Genomic DNA, 13,519 nt, shown 5'->3' with positions numbered 1-13,519 from the left:
CTGATGATACTATGTAGTTTATACTTTAGTTTTTTACGTGGTTGTTTAGTAACTGTAGCTACATACTATTAACATTCCTTCCCTTTGTTAATGCTACCCCCACCCCCTCCCTTTGATGCTGCTAATCCTGCATAATGCACGGGCATAATATGACGTTGAAACCCCCCGCCCACCTCCTACGCATTTCCCATAAATATGCTAAATTCCTCTTGATATGAAAATTATTTTGTCAAGGCGCTCTTCTTCCTCCCTCCAACCCAGCTTAAATATACGCTCCAAGCTTGGTGGTGTTTCATTCTTCACCTGAGGACGGCTGCTTGCGTTGTGGCCGAAACGTTGTGAGAATTATTTATTATGTTTTATTTTTATTATTTTATTACTTCTCTTCTACGTGACTTTACCGAAAGAACCAAGAAGATGAATCCCTGCAGTCACGAAAGCTTTAAATCAAAATGTATACACTACACTATACACTTCTATATACTACACGACTATACACTACATTATACACTACTATATACTACAATATACACTACATTATACACGATTATACACTACATTATACACTACAATATACTACACTATACACTACATTATACACTACTATATACTACACTATACACTACTATATACACTACATTATACACTACTATATACTACACGACTATCCACTACATTATACACTACAATATAATACACAACTATATACTACATACTGTAATACACTACGATATCCATAAGAGTTTTTTTGGGGTTAGATCGCGTTCTTACATTTACATGCTAATTTCTCACATTAACATCACTAGCCCCGCCCACTTTTTTTATTACCCTTGGGCTACACCCATTTCAAACCTTTAAAGCAGTCTGCCTCAGCAGCAGACCATGCTTTCCCACCTGATGATGGACGCTTGTGTTGCACCCGAAACACTGTGATTTATTTTATTTTATACCGACGTGACGTACCGAAAGAACCACAGAGTATGTGATGAACATGATGAACGCTTGAGAGAACGAGGCGATTCCGTGTTAATTTCCAAAACCGACTATCAAAATCGACTTGGCCCCCACCGACACGACTTTGCCATTTGTTTTGCGACGACGACAATTTCCCATTCTCCCCGCATACGCTATCACAATCAACAAGTCGCAGGGACAGACGTTCGATTACGTTGGTAAGTGCACTATTGATGAATATGATGAACGCTTGAGAGAGAGAAGAGCGAGGAGAGGCCAAGGAGAGGTAGCCCGCTCTTCTCTCTCTATTTGCCTTCATAATGTTCCTTAAAGATTTTTTTAACTTCCAGTAACAAATTATGGACGAGGACGAAGATTCTGTCGCAATAAAGCGTCGAAAGGCAAACGAACAAAAGCAAAGATGGTTGGCCAAGCAAAGTCAGGAGTCGCTCGAGAGAATTCGTGCTGCACATTGTGAATCTCAACAACGTTACATCAATCGACAAACTGCTGAACAATCGCAGTCGCGGCATGAAGCAGATGCCACAGCCCATCGACTTCGAATCGCGGCAGAAACTCCTGAACAATCGCAGTCGCGGTGTGCAGCGGTTGTTCAGAGTCAGCGCTTTTTTTCAGAGCGTCAGAGACAAGCGTTCTGCAATGAAGCCATTAATTTCGACGACACTCAAGTAGAGGCGCACAATTGCAGTCCACTGAACATCATCTGCCAGTTCTGCGGCTCGAGGAACTTCATCTCAGAATGCCCTGTTGATCGGAAATTCACTTCATGATGCCATAAGGGAAAATTCAAGTTGCCAAAGCCAAAGGACATCAACGGAGTTGAGCTGGAATATCCTGAGTTTCTCAGCGCATTGCTAACTGACCCAACTCATCCGAATCACGCTCACTTCCGCGATCACATACGAACCTACAATAGCGTCGTCTCCTTCGCGTCGATGGGAGCGAAGATCATCGATTTGCCAGGACGAGGCCCATATGTCTTCAAGGTCCACAGCCAGACATTTCACCGCCATCTCACCTGCAGCCACATGACAATCAAGCACCGCAGTACGTGCAGCTGTACATGCTTGACAGCACGCAAGCAACGGAGATCCGTCAAGAGCACACCGCAAATGCTCAGTGTCGTCAACCTTTCCTGAACGAAATTGACAGTTTTTTTCCGCCGGCACAACTATTACGCCAACAGCTACCAGTTGATGCGCGAAGCCGAAGCACGAGAAGTTGACCGTGCACTTTAAGCGGGAGAGGAAATTCTGTTGGTCAGCATGGTGCTGAGACGTGATCGTCAGTCGGATTAACGACGATACAACGCACCAACATCAAACGAAGTCGCGATGGTCTTCGTCAATGAGGATGGCGAGCCGCCGTTCGAGCGTGACATTCGCATCTACCCGAGGAATCCACAGAATTCCAATCAGCAGTTCATCAACCTTAATATTTTGAGTCCCAACGCGATTCTGTATCCGTACGCGATTCTGTATCCGTACGGCGAGCCTGGATGGCAACAAAACTGGCAGTGCGAGGCTTACGAGGGAGCACAACTGAATAGAGTTCAGAACAACGTCAGCATGCTTCAGTGTAAAGCAGCTCAAACGGCGATTTGAGGCAACTTCAATCCAGTCATGAGTGCTGTAAAGCTGACTCAACAATGGTTGTTGGATTCGTACCTGCAAGTCGAGGCCAACAATCTCAACTATAACCGCCAAAATCAGAAGTGACTGCGAGCAGAGCAGTACCAAGGTCTCGCAGACCACGTCGCAAACTTAGTCCAAAAAGCAAACATTGCAGCTGGCGTCGCAGTCATCCTCCCTTTGAGCTTCAAGGGATCACCGAGAAACTTGCGCGAGCGATGCTGCAATGCAATGTCGATCTTTGCGAGATGGGGTGCACCCGACATCTTCACCGCAAATCCGAGCTGGCCAGAAATCACCGACAACTTTCGACCGGGCGAGCAGCCATCAGCTCGACCCAACTTGGTGGCACGTGTATTTAAAATCAAATTGGATGCTCTGATCAACGATCTGACCAAACACGGCGTGTTTGGAGAATTGAAGGTGCAAGTCTACACCATCGAGTTCCAGAAGCGAGGCCTTCCGCACACCCACATCTTGGTGACTCTGCGAGCTCAGGACAAGTTCACAACCGCCGAACGGTCGACCAGTTTGTGTGCGCCGAAATTCCAACGTGGGACCATCAACGACTGCGCGAGATTGTTACGAGATGCATGATGCACGGTCCATGCGGCACTGCAAATCTACGCGCCCCCTGCATAAACGACAGAAAGTGCAGCAAGGAGTTCCCTAAAGTTTTCAACAACACCACAATCCCGAATGTGAGCGGCTACCCACTCTACCATCGTCGATACGCTGAGCTGGCAGAAGCCAGAGGCGTTTCGATGGACAATCGATACATCGTGCCGTACAAGCCCTACTTGACGCTCAAGTACAATGTGCACATCAACGTGGAAATGTGCACTTCCCTTCAAGCCATCAAGTACATCTATAAATACATATTCAAGGGATTCGATTGCGCCAACATTGCTCTCACTTTTGACGGACAGCCGGAACTGCGCTACGATGAAATCACCAATTTCATTGATTGCCGGTATTTGAGCGCTCCAGAGGCGATGTGGTGGCTCTTCGAGTCGAAGATGCACGATCGCTCACACATGAGACTGCCAGTCCATCTGCCCAACCAACAGACGATAATATTTGAAGCCGGACAAGAGGAGGAAGTCATACTCTTAGTTCTTTCGGTAAAGTCACGTAGGTAAAAAATGAAATAAAAATTAATAGAAATAAAACAATAAAATCACGACGTTTCGGAGGCAACACAAGCTTCCGTCTTCAGGTGAAACCGTCACAGCAAAATATCTGTACCTTATATAGTGGTTAAGGGGGGAGGAGCCAGGAAGGGCAGCGGGGGAGGAGGAGTTGTGAAGTGGTCAATTACTGCTTTTTGTTATACTGCTGGGTGGGTAAATGAATTAGATACGATTAAGCCGCTCTTTGTTATGCTGTGATGATATCCTCGTTAGTTTTGATGTAGTATCTCTGTTTACCAAAGTTCCAGTGCCTGATACCCTAACAATAATTGAGGACTTGGTCCAACATGGATTGAATTCGGATGTACCTGCGCTGGTTAGGCATTGCCTCACCAACACTTATTTTACCTGGAATGGCACCTTCTACAAACAGAATGAGGGTACCCCTATGGGCTCCCCCTTGTCACCAGTGATAGCCAACATGTTCATGGAAAAGTTTGAATCAGACGCCATCCAGACATCCACCCTGCGTCCTTCCCTGTGGAAGAGGTATGTGGATGACACTTTCGTCATTTGGCCACATGGCCTCCCAGCATTAAACCACTTCTTGGACCACATCAATTCCAGACATCCGTCCATCAGATTCACCATGGAAGTGGAGAAAGATGGCAAACTACCATTCTTAGATATTCTGTTTGAGAGGAGACCTGACGGATCATTGGGACATTCTGTTTACAGGAAAGCCACCCACACAGATTCCTACTTGAAACCGGATTCTCACCACCACCCATCTCAAAAGAATTATCTCATCAAAACGCTATACCACAGAGCTCATGGCATTTCTGACCAACACCACCTGGCCAGTGAATTGAGACATGTACATCGGGCCCTCAGGATGAACGGATACTCTGAACTCACCATCCGCCAAGCTGTTTCTCCCACCATACAGAAACAGCCACTTGAAACTCCGATCAAAACTGTCACGTTACCATACATAGCAGGCGTGACCAAAAAGATCTCCAAAATTCTAAACAAATGAAGTACCGGTGAAGACGCTGGACACCCAGGTTGAGGCACACGTATATTTATTTTCAGCTTATCGGTACAGGACAACACTAGAGGGGGTAGCGGCCCCCTCACCCGGATAACTGGGGATACCCCCTAGCTAATCTCACCTATCCCCAAGTCCTCCTCTAACGAGCTAGGGGAGGCTAACTGGCCCGACACTGGTGAGTCGGGCTACGGTCTCCGGAGTCCCAGGGTCTAACCCTGGTTCACGGAACCACGCCTCTGGCTCGCTCCTCTGCAGCCCTGACAAGGGCGGCGTCGAGGGGAGTCCAGGGCTCTAGCTAGAGGATCTTCACTCTTCCTCCTTCGTTCCCAGACTGAGCCCCGAGCTCTCTTTGTCCTCCCCCTTTATACCCCCCAACAGGATCACAACCCCCCAGGCTGCCTGATGCGGACGTCGCTGCGGGCACCCCCCCCGTGTACTCCCGTAACTCCGCCCACTGTGTTTGTTACCCATTGGATCGTATGCACTTACAGCCCTCCCGTAACAGCCCTACATCACCCCCCCCATTACAGCTCGCAGCCGTCCCGGCTGCAACAATTCCAAATAAAGGAACAATTACCCCTCGACCCCGTGTGTGCCTCATTTTTTTCAACAAAATGCAAATAGAAGAACAACAACAAGAACAACAACCATACCCCCGAAGGGAATGTCCGACGCACCCCCCCCCCGCATAAATACGAAATCCGTAAGCACGTATGTACAACTAGCCAGGAACTCCCCCATCACACACAGCACACCCACGACACACAACGCACCCACAACACACACACCGCGCCCACACAACACAACACACTCAGTGTGCAAGGAGCACACCACCGACGCAGCATACAGTAACCATGACACGTGAAGGAAAATAAATTTTTTTTCTTTTTCTTCCTGCTGTATATTATAAGAGTCTGCGCATTTTAGCGCGCGTCCTTGCCGCAGGCCCGTCACACGGGGCAACCCCGGACGGCGGACCATCCGGTGGCGGCTGTCCCATGCGAGGTGAGGTCGCGATTGAAGTCGCGCGACTGTCGGCATCACCTGTGGGGGTTCCAGGGCGTGAGCCCGTCATTCCCGGTGCACCTGTGGGTGGGACAGCCGGCAACACATCAGGCGAGAGCAGCGACGGACCCTCCGAGTCGGTCGACCCCCCACATGCTTGGCCTCGCGTGCGTGGCGTGGGCCCCCGCACCGCAACAAACGGCTTCAGCCTAGAGGGGTGTACAAACCACCGGCGCCTCCCCCATTGGATTCGAACGCACTGAGGCCTCAAAACCTCAATAACCTCGACGGGGCCCCGCCACGGGCGTACGAGTTTAGAGGAGGTCGCGAGTGGTACCTGGGGACAGTGCAGCCATGCCCTGTCCCCCGGCTTCCACTGCAGCACGTGCGCGCGAGCCAGTCTGAGGCGCTCGTTCGCCTTCTGACGCCTGTCAGAATTTAGCCTCGCCGCATCCCGCGCCTCAGTCAGTTTGTCAAGGTTAAATTTAACGTGATCGTCCAATTTAGATTTGCCCAGCGGCACGGGGATCTGCAACTGTGCCCGAACAGGTGGGTCGGGTTCGCGGCCATACATAAGAAAGAAAGGTGAAAACCCCGTCGCAGCATGGGGAGCCAATCTGTATGCCGCTAGAACCCCTTGAATTTGTAAGTCCCAATCAGCCTGTGAGTCCGAAACTTGCTGCGACAACATAGACGTGATGGTGCGATGCAGACGCTCGACCATCCCGTCCGTTTGCGGGTGATAGGGGGAGGTTCGAATTTTTTTCGTTCCCAGGAGATCACAGACTTGTTTTAGGAGTTTCCCCGAAAAATTTCTACCCTGGTCGGTCAACAACCGCTCCGGGGCACCTTTGTCCATGACATAACCTTGGACAAAGGCGTCGACGATGGCTGCTGCCGACTGATTCGCCAGGGGCCAGGCCATAGGCCAGCGCGTAAAATATTCGACCCCAGTAAGCAAATATTTATTTCCCCTGGAGGTGGCGGGGAATGGCCCCAGAATATCCAGTGCGACCAGTTCATTTATTCTGGAGACCTGGATGGATTGTAAGGGCGGGTTCGACTCCCGTGCCGGTGGTTTGCGCTGCGCACACTGAGGGCATGCCGCCAACAGATCAGCGACATCCCTTGTCATACCCGGCCAAAAAAAATTCAGCTGAAGCAAGGCGAGTGTTTTCTGGGTACCTAGGTGGAGGAGGCGCTCATGAGCAGCCCACACCACCTTACCTCGTAGGCCAGAAGGGACCACCAGCCGGTGACGCTGGGATTTCCCGTCCCAATGCATAAGCAAGCCCGCATGGGTTTCCCATGCGTCGGCACGACCCGTCACACGCCCCCTCTCCCCGGCGCGACGACGCAACGCGAGGAGGGAGGCATCCTCCAACTGGAGGCGCCCCCATTCATCAACGGGCAATCCAAGCAGGGAATCTCTCCCCTGTTCGGCGATATCAATGGGGACTACCGTTTCATCGTCGGCGGCCGCCGCCAGGACCGGAACCATCACGTCCCCCACTGGCTTGCAACGCCCCGACCCCAGGAGACATGCGCATTCGGAGGCGGTTGGCATCCGTGACAGAGCGTCAGCGTTGGTGTGGCGAACGCCCTTACGATAAGTGGTTTCAAAACTGAAATCCTGGAGGACCTCCAGCCATCGGGACAATTGTCCCGATGGCTGTTGAACCTTCAGGGCGTACTGCAGTGCCGCATGATCTGTGCGGACGGTGAAATGCCGACCGTACAGATATGGGCGATACTGTTGGATGAAATAGACAATTGCCAACAGTTCCCTACGGGTGACACAATATCTTTGCTCCGTTGGAGACAACACCCGACTGCCGTACGCGACCACCCGTTCCACGCCGTCAACCACCTGGGAAAGCACGCCTCCAATACCCGTGTTGCTCGCGTCGGTGTCGAGCAAAAACGGCCTCGAAAAATCTGGGTAAATCAAGGGAGGAGCCTTCACCAGCGCGTCCCGAAGGGAGCAGAAAGCAGCTTCCTCATCCTGACCCCAGTGGAACCGAACCCCTTTAGAAGTTAACGCGTGTAGGGGTTTGGCAATTGTTGCAAAATTAGCGACGAAGCGTCGGTAATATGATGCGAAGCCAATAAAACTCCTGACCTCTCCCACCGAGGTGGGAGTCGGCCAGGAGCTGACACACTGCGTTTTGGCGGGATCGGTAGCAATACCCGAGCGCCCTACGATGTGCCCTAAATAACGCACCGACTCGCGTAACAAATGGCATTTTTGGGGCTTAAATTTCAAATTAGCAGCCCGCATCTTTAGGAAAACCGCCCGCAACCTCTGGAGATGTTCATCAAAAGTTTTACCAAAGACAATAACGTCATCCAAATAAATCAGGCACGATTCCCATTGCAATCCAGCCAAAACCAATTCCATCAATCGCTGGAAAGTTGCCGGCGCTGAGTGTAAGCCCATCGGCAACCGGTTGAATTGGAACAGGCCGTGCGGTGTACGGAAAGCAGTTTTAGGTTTAGAATCATCGTCCAGAGGAAGCTGCCAGAATCCCGAAAGTAAATCTAGTGTGGAGAAGAATCGCGCTCCCGCCAAAGCGTCCAGCGATTCGTCCATCCGTGGGAGCGGGTATGCGTCGGCAACCGAAATTTTATTAAGGCGCCGAAAATCCACGCAAAACCGCAACGAGCCGTCCTGCTTTTTAACCAGGACGATCGGCGCTCCCCACGGGCTGGTGGAGGGAGAAATGATGTCGGCGGCTAACATGTCATCAACAGCCGATTTGACATGGTCCTTTTCGGCGGGACTTAACCGAAACGGATTTTGGCGAATTGGCGCGCTGTCACCCGTGTCAATATGGTGACGCAGCAGGTGAGTGCAACCCAAATCATATTTATCACGACTGAAAACGTCGGAAAATTCCCTCAGTAGCGTTCTAAGCTGTTGGCGCTCTGAATTTGTCAGGTCCGTCGATCCCGCACAAAGCGCGTCGATCCACCCTTCATCGCTGTCCGAATGTGGGAGCATCCGGGAAGCAGTGCCAACGTGGTTCGCGACAGGTTCCTCGCAGGGCACTGGCGTCGCGTGAGCGAGCACCGTCCCTTGAGGAACCACCACCGTCTGCGATCCCACATTTAGGACCGCGATGAAAGGGTCCCCGTCCCCTCTTACGACGGTCTGGGCCGGAATCAAATGAGGCCCATTAACCCCGGCCCTAGACGGTCCCAGCAAAACACCCTGATCCCCTATGCCCTTAGCGAAGGGCTTACGAAGTTTGAGAGGCACTAGCATTTGAGCTCCCGGCGGCACACGAACAGTTTCAACGACGAACGCCGGTACCGTCGCGAACGCCGACCGAGCCGCCGCAGGGGATGGCAGGAACGCCATGCGCCGCCCCGATGGAAGCTCAATGCATCCTTGGTCGATCAAAATACGAATGGGCATTTTACCTAAGAAATCCGTCCCCAGCAGGCACGGAACCGCCAGCGAGGAGGAAACGAAAATCGGCCCCGACAATTTGATGTCCCCAATAGAAATTTGCGCTCGAATCTGTCCCATGATGCCGAGAGAGCCCCCGTTAGCGGCATAGAATGGGACGTTAACCGGCAGTAAAGGCCGGCTTTGTACGGGCAGAATATTGTAAATTAATTCCGAAATGATTGTCGCCGATGCCCCCGTATCGACCAAGATGCGTACTTCTACCCCGTCAATGTGTCCGACTACGGCCGACGACCCTGACGACGCGGCTACCACGCGATGGGCCAACACGGACCACTGTTTGGGCTCGATTTGAGTCCCCGCAGTGATCCGCGTTGGCCCCACGCAACGCGACATCGGCCCCCCGTTTGTTGTGGTGCGAGAGCGTGCAACGGGTAGGTGCTTTGGCCAAACATGTGTGGTGCCGCGACTCGCCGGGTCATGTTGCTGGAGCTTGGGAGGAGGAGGCCCGGCGTCCCGTCGAGCCGTCGTCCCGCGCCGTCGAGGAGAGCGGCACCCCGAGGCGACGTGGCCCCGGACGCCGCAGTTGAAACACCGCGGGAGCCCCGGTGGAGACGACGGGCGGTTGAAACGGCTTGACCCGTCCCGGGCCGACCGTACTTCTTGCGCCTGTTGCCGTCGATGGTCGACGGCGAAGAGCTCCTCCGTCGGAAGGGTGGCTGCAGCCACCGCACGCCCTGCCGATGCCCTGCTGGCTTTCCGCCGCAGGGACAGAAGGTTGGCGTGAAGGAGGCGCGCCGCCTGAAGAGAGGTCATCTCGGCGTCCTCCTGTGCGACGACAGCGATGTCCAGGTCGTCTGCCAGGAGGAGTATTTTCTCCGTGACCATCGCGTCCACGCCATCGTCGTCCATACGGGGAAAAGCCGTCTTAGCCAGCGCTAGGAGGCTCGTCCTGTATGCCAGGGGCGACTCCTTCTCACCCCGCTTGCGCTCGTAGAACCGCTCTCTGCATTCCGCTGAAGGTCCATAGACCCCGGCCAGCAGCTGTAGTGCCTTCGGCAGAGTAGACCGCTTCTCTTTCGGCGCCGATGTGAGGGCGGCGAGCGCGTCTGCGTCGAGGAGCGCCGGCAGCGCGCAGAGGGCTTCATCGTCGGACCACCTTGCCATTTCTTGGTGGGCGATGAAGCGTCGCTGGAAGCCGCCCCAGTCGCCCTCTGCACCAACAAATTCTTTCAGCGGAGGCAGCCGTTGTTGTAGCGCAGCGTTCGCCTTGGACGTCTGTAGGCTGCTATCCCCGGGACTCGGCTGTGCGTCGGCGCGAATGGCAGATGGAATCGCCTGTCGCGGATGTGATGACGCTCCCTCCGCTGGAGATGACGCAGCTGTCCCAGCGAGAGCGGTGTCGGACCCAAGGTTGAGCCCGGCCACGCCCTCCGCAGCTGCCGTGACGATGGCGGGAAATTCAAAGTTTGAGTTTTCAGAAATGGCGGGAAGGCGCTCAGGTTGACGACTCCCCTCGCCCCGTGGTGGACCACCAGCCCCCAGCCGCGTGATGTTTTCCAGCGTGGCGGCAGCGGCGTACAGTAGCTCCGCCAGTCTCTCGTGAGCCAGCCGTAGCGCGTCTGGCTGCGGCCCCTCTTCATGCCGATGCCCCGGTAGGAAGGCGTCGGCCCCCGGCTGCGCCATGTCTTGGTGAGCCGCCTCGGGCTCAACGACTTCAGCAGTGTCCTCCTCCGGTACTCTGGCTCGAGCTGTCTGACGTGTTTCCATGTCCGTAGTACTTCTGACACCAGATGAAGTACCGGTGAAGACGCTGGACACCCAGGTTGAGGCACACGTATATTTATTTTCAGCTTATCGGTACAGGACAACACTAGAGGGGGTAGCGGCCCCCTCACCCGGATAACTGGGGATACCCCCTAGCTAATCTCACCTATCCCCAAGTCCTCCTCTAACGAGCTAGGGGAGGCTAACTGGCCCGACACTGGTGAGTCGGGCTACGGTCTCCGGAGTCCCAGGGTCTAACCCTGGTTCACGGAACCACGCCTCTGGCTCGCTCCTCTGCAGCCCTGACAAGGGCGGCGTCGAGGGGAGTCCAGGGCTCTAGCTAGAGGATCTTCACTCTTCCTCCTTCGTTCCCAGACTGAGCCCCGAGCTCTCTTTGTCCTCCCCCTTTATACCCCCCAACAGGATCACAACCCCCCAGGCTGCCTGATGCGGACGTCGCTGCGGGCACCCCCCCCGTGTACTCCCGTAACTCCGCCCACTGTGTTTGTTACCCATTGGATCGTATGCACTTACAGCCCTCCCGTAACAGCCCTACACAAACATAAGATCCAAGTCCGATTCAGTACAGTACATAAAATCCGTGATCTAATTCCATCTGTGAAGGATGTCATCCCTGACTTGCAATACCCTGGAGTCTATAAACTGAGTTGCAGCTGTGGTGACTGTTACATTGGGGAAACGAAACGTCATGTCTCTGATCGTGTCCGCGAGCACAAGTCAGATTTGAAACACGGCAAAATTGAGTCGTCCGCCGTTGCCGATCATTGCTACAACTCGGTGGGCTCTCATGCGATTGTTTTCTCCGAGACTAAGGTGCTTTGCAAGCCTTCTGGCTACCATCAAAGATTTGTACATGAAGCCATTCAGATATACAAACACAGACATAATTTCAACCGTGATGATGGGTACAAACTTAGTAATCATTGGAAAGATGTTATCAACCATGCAAAAATAAAAGATTTAATTACACATTTTTGGACCATCTTATCTGACAGGCACTATTTTACTTCACCGAGTGTTAACATCCCTAACGTTTAACAGTACTCTTTATTGTCAGCCAACACTGGTATAAACATGGGCATTTCCGCTCCTTTTCTATTATGTACATCCACAGTTACTTGCGCAACACGTCCCTGACCACGAGTCCATTCATCCCACAGTGACTTGCGCACAAACAGCATAACAAAGAGCGGCTTAATCGTATCTAATTCATTTACCCACCCAGCAGTATAACAAAAAGCAGTAATTGACCACTTCACAACTCCTCCTCCCCCGCTGCCCTTCCTGGCTCCTCCCCCCTTAACCACTATATAAGGTACAGATATTTTGCTGTGACGGTTTCACCTGAAGACGGAAGCTTGTGTTGCCTCCGAAACGTCGTGATTTTATTGTTTTATTTTTATTAATTTTAATTTCATTTTTTACCTACGTGACTTTACCGAAAGAACTAAGAGTATGAATCCTTGCAGTCACGACGGCTTCAAATCTAAGAGGAGGAAGCTCTGCTAGCAGCACAAACCGGTCGCACAAAGCTGGAATCGTGGTTCTTGCTAAACGGAAGCGATTAAGACGCACGTCAGTGGCTCTACACCAGGGGTCCTCAAACTTTTTAAACAGGGGGCCAGTTCACTGTCCCTCAGACCGTTGGAGGGTCGGACTATAGTAAAAAAAAAACTATGAACAAATTCCTATGCACACTGCATATATCTTATTTTGAAGTGAAGAAACAAAACGGGAATAAATACAATATTTAAAATGAAGAACAAGTAAAGTTAAATCAACAAACTTGCCAGTATTTCAATGGGAACTATGGGCCTGCTTTTGGCTAATGAGATGGTCAATGTCCGGTTCCATATTTGTCACTGCTAGTCGTAACAAGTGATGCAAGTGTGCATCCGTTAGTCTAGATCTGGTTGGAGATTTCAAATGTTTCATTCTGGAAAAAGTCTGTTCACAGACATAAGTGCTGCCAAAGATGGTTGCCATTTTGAGTGCATGGTTCCTGAGATGAGGATATGTCTCAGAGAAGAGAGATGCATATAAATTATGAAGGCTGCTTGACTTGAATGCGTCTTTCAGAGAGTCACAATTCTGCAGTTCAGCCAGTTCCATTTGGTAAATTGTATCCACATTTTCAATGTCAATAGAAAATGGGTTACGGAAAAGCTGCATGTCCTGTTCATGGAGATAAAGCTCTTTAAATCCAAATTGGAACTCCTTTTGCAATTTTTCCAGTGAATCCACACATGTTTTGTTTGGGAATGCAACCAATGGTTTTTCCGCTAACAGATTTTGAGTTGTAGGGAGATGGCAGAAGTTTTCCTCCTTCACTTGTTTGATGAGGAGGCCTAATTTTACTTCAAATGCTTTGACATGTGATTGCATATCACAGATGAGCTTCCCCTTTCCTTGAAGTTGCACATTGAAACTGTTGAGTAGCTCTGTTACATCTGTCAGAAAGGCAAGGTGCAATTTCCATTCTGCATCATTGAGCTCTGGTACTTCTTTGTTTTTTTTA

Source organism: Lampetra planeri, chromosome 72 (genome assembly GCF_965212315.1).
Source record: "Lampetra planeri chromosome 72, kcLamPlan1.2.h2, whole genome shotgun sequence".
Taxonomy (NCBI): Eukaryota; Metazoa; Chordata; class Hyperoartia; order Petromyzontiformes; family Petromyzontidae; genus Lampetra; species Lampetra planeri.
This window is presented reverse-complemented; position numbering follows the sequence as displayed.